Raw genomic sequence first — 7,337 nt, 5'->3', positions numbered from 1 at the left:
CTGAACATTTTTTTATGCCAGAAACAGATGTAGGTGCTGGTGATACTAAGACAAAATATTGCTCCCTTCCTTCCAGGAATATATAATTTAGCAAAAGACATTTAGACAAGAAATTTCAATTAAAAACACTAAGAACTGTTATGGAACCCACGTCTGTGGGAAGGAATTAACTCTAGGGATAGCAGCTTCAGATAAATTTTGCCAGAAGAGGAAAAGCTTGACCTGAGATATATATGAGTTAGTTCACCTGGTGAAGAAGGGGGAAGAAAATCCCAGGATAACAATATAGACCCATAATCATGAAAGGACATTGGCATATTCAAATAGGTATAGCTTGGTGTGGCTGGAGAAGAGTAGGGATGTGTTGGTTTGCAACCTTCTAAGAAACTTCTCTGTTGTAATCTGAAACTGGACCCTATATTCAGAGGACAGGGAAAGACCAGAAGAAAGAGGCAGGCCACTAGAGGTTGGTAGTGGCAATTTTAATAAGCAGAGAGAACTTACATATGAGGCTTGTCTCGGGAGGCGACAAGACAAATAGATCCCTGGACCCACCCACCAAATCTTTAAAAGTTTATAGAGGCCTTAACTGGGTTTAGTCACATATACTGTGTAGGTGTTCTCAACACCACATCTCTAGCTCAAGGCTGTGTTCTTGGAGCAGGCTCTGGGAGTGGGAAGGAGAAGCAGAACCCACATTCCAAGAACAGGGCAAGGAGTAGGGAGCCTGCAAGTGCTGGGATCCAACTCACAACTCAACTGGCAGTCATGTCTTTTCAATGACATTCCCCAACAAGATGGGCAAGATAACCAAGGTTCTGGGACACCAGATAAAGGAATTTAAACTTTTTCTAGGCAGGAAAGACCATGAAGTTTTGTGCCTTAACTTTTAATGTTCTTTCTGGTTGAATGGAAGCATTACAAATAGTCCAGGTGACAGGTAAAAGATGTAAGACAAGACAAAGCATTGTGATTGCACATAATTGGCATTGAATAGTTGTTTATTGAATGAATAAATTAATGAAGAATGAATATAGGTTAATGTTGGTAGTTGCCAAACATGCATATATAGCTCTAGGGATAAAGTCATTTTTTTTTTAAGTTTATTTATTTATTTATTTATTTATTTATTTAGAGAGCATGGGCAGGGGAGGAGCAGAGAGAGAGTGAGAGCGAGAGAGAGAGAGAGAGAGAGAGAGAGAGAGAGGGAGAAGGAGAGACAGAGAATCCCAGGTAGGCTCCCTGCCATCAGCGTGTAGCCCAATAAGGGTCTTGATCTCACAAACTGTGAGATCATGACCAAAGCAAAAATCGAGAGTCAAACTCTTAACTGACTGAGTCACCCAGGCGCCCCACAAAGTCCTTTCTTAGGAGGAGGGACTCGAGAGTGCTGACATGGTCAAAACTGTACTTTAGAAAAATGATTCTGCCCATAATGTGCAATGTCAACTGAAAAGGGAACAGAGTGAAGTACACAGTAGAACCTGATCAAGAATGCTGCAATGGGCACAAAAAGCATTTAAAACACAAAAACATTTAAAAGATGCATTGATTATGAAAAGATTAAGGGAATTAGGGTTGTTGCTAGAGAAGGATGAAGAGATTCAGGATTTTTTTTTTTTTTAAACAGGAGGAGTTTGAGCATGGTTGCACCCTGAGGGTAAGGAGTTGGATGGAAGAATATAATAAAATGTAGGAGAAGAAGGTAAGGATAGGATCCGGAGTCTTAGAATCTTCATCCACTGACTCTATGACTGGAGCTAGTTATATAACCTCTTTGAACTTCAGTTTACTCATTTATAAAATTGAGGTAATTTCCACCCTCTGAAACTGTTCTAAGGATTAGAAATTATAGCTGGTCCTTGAACATGTGTTTGAACTGCATGGGTCCACATACATGTGGCTTTCTTTTTTTAAGTTTACTTATTTTTGAGAGGGAGAGAGAGTATGCATAGGGAAGGGGCAGAAAGAAAGGGAGAGAGAGAGAGAATCCCAAGCAGGCTCTCCAATGCCAGCATAGAGCCCCATGTGGTGCCCTAACTCACCAACCTGAGCCAATCATGACCTGAGCCAAAGTGGTTCGCTTAACCAACGGAGACACCCAGGTGCCCCTACATGTGGTTTTTGTAATGTGCCCCTATATGTGGTTTTGTAATGTAAATGCATCTTCTTTTCTATGATTTTCTTGATAACATTTTCTTTTCTCTAGCTTACTTTATTGTAGGAATACAATATATAGTCCATATAATGTACAAAATACGTGTTAATCGACTTTATCTTATCAGCAAGGGTTCTAGTCAACAGTAGGCTATTAGTAGTTCAGTTTTGGGGGAGTCAAAAGTTATATGCAGATTTCTGACAGCATGGAGTGGGGAGTATCAGCCACCCTAAAATTTGCATTGCTCAAAGTTCAACTGTAATTATGCAGAGCCCTTAGAATAAGCAAGGCATTCAACAAAAGGTAGTTATTATAACTATTATTATTATAAGAGTGTGACTTTCAGATAAGACAAGTACAATAAAGGGGTGATAAAAGCGGGGGCACAGAAAGGAAATTTAAGTGAGCTCACACTTAACTTTTCTGTGAAGGTATGAAGAAGAGAAGAAGGAAGAGAGTCCTGGGGTAGGGGTTTGAAAAAGAGTGGCGAAAGCCTACTGTAGCTGTAGTGGCCATTCAGAAAATAAACTAACCAATTGTGGACATCCCAGGGATTTGTGATTGGTTTAAAGGATCAGAGGAAAGAATCTTAAAATACTACATTCCTTTTTGCATTAAAAAAAAATAGTGGAAGAGTTGGAGTTCCTCTACTACTTTCTTGACTTCTTTTCTCTTAAAGAAAAATTATTTTTAATGTTTTTATTTTTGAGGGAGAAAGAGAGAGAGAGAGAGAGAGAGAGAGAGAGAGAGAGAGAGAAAGATGGAGATTGAGTGGGGGAGAGGCAGAGAGAGGGAGACACAGAATCTGAAGTAGGCTCCAGCCTACTGAGCTGTCAGCACAGAGCCTGACACGGGGCTCAAACCCACAAACTGTTAGATCATGACCTGAGCTGAAGTCGGATGCTTAACAAACTGAGCCACAGAGGTGCCCCTTGATCTGTCTTCTTTTACACTAGAATTATTTTATACTTTTTCTTAAATATTTTAAAAACTGCAGAGAAGCTCATTTTAAATTGCTAACCGAACACAGTTACAGCAGAAATGGGAAAGGGGCCATAGGAAGAGTACATCTTAAGAGGCATATGGAAAAAAAGAGTTTTCCCTTTTTAAATATTTCTTACTTGGTTTCCTGCTCTTACACTTCTCTGACCTTTTGTCATGCCAATAGCAGGCATTAGGAATCTAAACATGGCTGATTACGTGGTGTTTTCCAAATGCGTTTGGCCACAGAACCGTTTGTTTTGTACAGATATTCCTAGAGGCACGGTTCTCCATTTTATCCATTACCAATCCATTTTGTTTGTTGGAAAGACTAACTTCAGAGCAGTCTTTTAGTTCCAAGCGCCATGGTTCTCAGCTGGGGTTGGTGAAATAACGTGGGGGTGTGCCACTGGCCACCAGGAAGGTTAACTGCTCTGCGGTAAGCCAGACATTCCTGAAACATGGAGAATTTAAATGTTTTCCCTTTCTCTCTTCCTTTAAAATGTTTTCTCTGTGATATAAAATTGTCAGCAAGAAAGTCAAGAGCTTTTCAATTGTGTCACCAGTTGAATAAGACTTCTGCATGTCTGGATAGTTCAAGTCACCTTATCTTATGTCTTATATTTTATCTCTGTGATGGCTTATGAGCTGTGCAAAAAGACCTCGCCCACTTTCTCTGTCGGACCACATGGCCTAAGAATAGTATTCTTTTGCAAAGATATTGAAATATTAAAAATATAAAAAAGTGGCTTTCTGACCTATGTGCTATTCACTCAGTCTATTTGCCCTTACCCTATCTCTGCCCTGCCGTGAGCTTCTAAGGACTTTTTTTTTTTTTTTTTTTTGAGAACTGTCAAGTATTAATATTTTCCTCATTTTACAGAGGAGGAAACTGAGGAGAAATCTAATGATTTCTGTGTTTTTTTTTTCTTCTTATCCCAATGAAGTTCTGTTCTATTCTCAGATTAGATATTCACTGTATATGTTAGCATGAGCATGTCACTTCTGTTTTCTGCATCTCATCATTCAAACAAAGCAACTGTGTTAGAAACTCACTGTCCAATGTCTCTCTTGATATTACATTTAGTAATCCCATCAACAGTATTAAATCTTTCATTCTCAAGATACGTCACTTTCAGTTATGTCATGTCAAAACCAGACTGCTTCTTTTTGATGTTATTTTTAAAAGCTGTTCTCACCAGCAAGTGAAAGTGGGTGTCACCTGGAGGGCTTTGGCCGGCTGCAGTGATCTACAAACCCACAAATTAAGGACTTGTGCACTGTTCCTCAGGATTTCTCCCCATGCCCTAAATTCCCTTCTAATAATTTCATTGGCAAAAGCCTAAGGAAGAGCAAAACTTTTCTTCCTTTGAGGTAAAACAAAATAGATCTAATCATTTCCCATATGTAAACTGACAATAATAACGTAGTATGTGAACATCCCTCCAGGGTCCTTACTGTGCTGTTTTTGCTATTCAGTCACAGTATTTTATTTACAGCCTGCCTTTAATGAGAGTAGTTGAGGTCTCTGTGTATATATGCAAGAAGCACAGTGACATTTTCATAGTTTTTACAAAGTATATATATAAAAGTAATAATGAACTTTGTGTTACATAAAACGATTAAAGAGTGAAAACATATAAACAATGAGAAGTCTCCCATTTCCTCTAAAATATATGCCCATGCTGAATCTCAGTCTCAGGAGGAATTAATAGTATTTCAGTAGGTATGCTGATGCTATTTTGCTGTTTACAAGCTAATTTACATGAAAAATTAGCATACACCCCAAACTATGTAGCATTTACTATAAAGCGGCTACCTTTTATATTTATTTAAAAACTTTTTTGCTAAATAACTTGCTTAACTACAATTTCAAACTTAGGACTTTTGGTATTACTATTGTTGAAAAGGTAAAATATGCCCATGGCATAAAACTTGAACACCAAAGCAAATAAAACGTAAAGAACGTTCTCTTTCTACTACAGATCCATGGTCTCTACTACCAGAACGATTTTTATACACATTAAATCATATATATCTGTCTAAAAATAATGCAGCACGTTATATACTCTTTTGACAAAAGTGGAAGCATAACATATACTTTGCTTTGCTGTCTCAGAAATTAGAGATCACATCATACCACCTCATCTCATCTCCTCCTGTTTCTCTGCCAAACTGTACCTATCACAGAACTATGCCATAACTGACTGACCAGTCTCCTATGGTTGGAAGCTAAGCTGTTTTCTATTCTTTTGATATTAAAAATGGCAAAAAACAGGTATATAGAACGTCCTGGCTCATCTTCACACACATGTAGGAATACATATGAAAGATAAATTCCTACAATTCATGAGTCATAAGAATCCCTGATACAGAATACTAAGCGATCATCGAAGAAAGTCTCCTCAATTTATTTATTAAACAATTTTTTAATTTTATTTTTTTAATGTTTAAAAAATTTTTTTTTAACGTTTACTTATTTTTGAGAGAGAGAGACAGAGCTTGAGTAGGAGAGGGGCAGAGAGAGGGAGACACAGAATCCAAAGCGGGCTCCAGGCTCTGAGCTGTCAGCACAGTGCCAGACGCGGGACTCCAACTTGTGGGGCTCGAACCTGAAAGATCATGACTTGAACCAAAGTTGGACGCTTAACTGACTGAGCCGCTCCAGGCATCCCCAATCTCCTCAGTTTATAAGAGTAAAAGAAGGCATAACATAGAACATTTATATTGGTGCTATCTTTTAAAGAATCTTTTCTTACAGTAACACTAAAAAAAAAAAAAATCCAGGGGCGCCTGGGTGGCTCAGTCGGTTGAGCGCCGACTTCGGCTCAGGTCACGATCTCGCGGTCCGTGAGTTCGAGCCCCGCATCGGGCCCCTGTGCTGACAGCTCAGAGCCCGGAGCCTGTTTCAGATTCTGTGTCTCCCTCTCTCTGACCCTCCCCCATTCATGCTCTGTCTCTCTCTGTCTCAAAAATAAATAAACGTTAAAAAAAAAAATTAAAAAAAAAAATCCATATTTATACAATTCAGGTTTTGCTCATAAATATTAGGAGGTAAACTAATGAGGACTATTTAGAACCTCCCGGTCCCTAAGCATATCACATAAAAACATACCCATGTATAGTTACATATACCTCTTGAGTTGACATGCTATATTTTAAATAGAAAATATTAATTAAATAGATATTAATATCTATTAGTGTTTTGGAGTCCATCCATTTTTTTTCTCCCAGGCATACACATTTTGGTAGGCCTCTAAAAGTTTTCAGACCCTCTCACACTGCTCCTCTAGTGTTTAATGGCTGAGTGTCCCTGAAGCTAATTTGAAAAGCAAATTGCCTTGGTCTTTCCAGTAAAATTTTAAGAACTGTTTATTCTGTAATCTCTTCTTTCTTGATGGCTTAATAAAGTTTTCAGATCTTTAGCTAATATTTTGTGGGAACAGAAATATTCCAAAATTCCCCAATCCTAGAAAACAGTCACAATAGTAAGTAGGTCAAATCTGTATTGTTTAGGGAACAAGGAGATTTTTGTTGTTTCTTTTAAATAAGTGATCCTTGAGAATAGGACTCTGGGTGCAGGTGAGTAGTAAATCGCCACAGGGGATTGCTTCCTTTTTCCTACCAGGATGTGGCTGTCAGTTGTGCAACAGTGAAGTCATTTTGTGTAAGGATTTCAGGCTCCAATAAGTTTTTTGAAGCCACACACTCTTTTTCATCAGGGAGAGTTTCTCCGGGTCTTGAAAAGAAGAAAATGATGCTCGAAAAAAACTCAAATTCGGCTTTTAAGCTTTTAATTTTAAGTTCAAATTAAGCTGCCAAAGTTCTGATTAGAGATCCTCACTACAGCAGCTTTGCCCTTAAGAAAAATATGACCCTCACTCATGTTTCCATCATTGCAAGTACTGGGTCATTACGAAGTTCAGTGTACTTTAAAAGGCAGGCTGCCGAAGTTAATGAGAATCCAAGCTGCAGATATGGCAGATTGCGCGGCGGTTTTCGTTGGAATCTCCATTTGGTTGCTAGCGTCAGGTCAGATCGCCCTAGGGCAAAGGGGGTTGGGGATGGGGTCAGGGACACTGGCTACACAGTAAGGGGAAGCTATTTGTGTGGCCTGTTTACAGGTTACTCGGTTTCAAACTGAGCCAGCCTTTCTCCCGGTCTCCGGCGAACCTCTGCCCTGAGGTCACACAGACGC

This window comes from Panthera onca, chromosome C1 (assembly GCF_046562875.1).
Source record: "Panthera onca isolate mPanOnc1 chromosome C1, mPanOnc1 haplotype 2, whole genome shotgun sequence".
Taxonomy (NCBI): domain Eukaryota; kingdom Metazoa; phylum Chordata; class Mammalia; order Carnivora; family Felidae; genus Panthera; species Panthera onca.
This window is presented reverse-complemented; position numbering follows the sequence as displayed.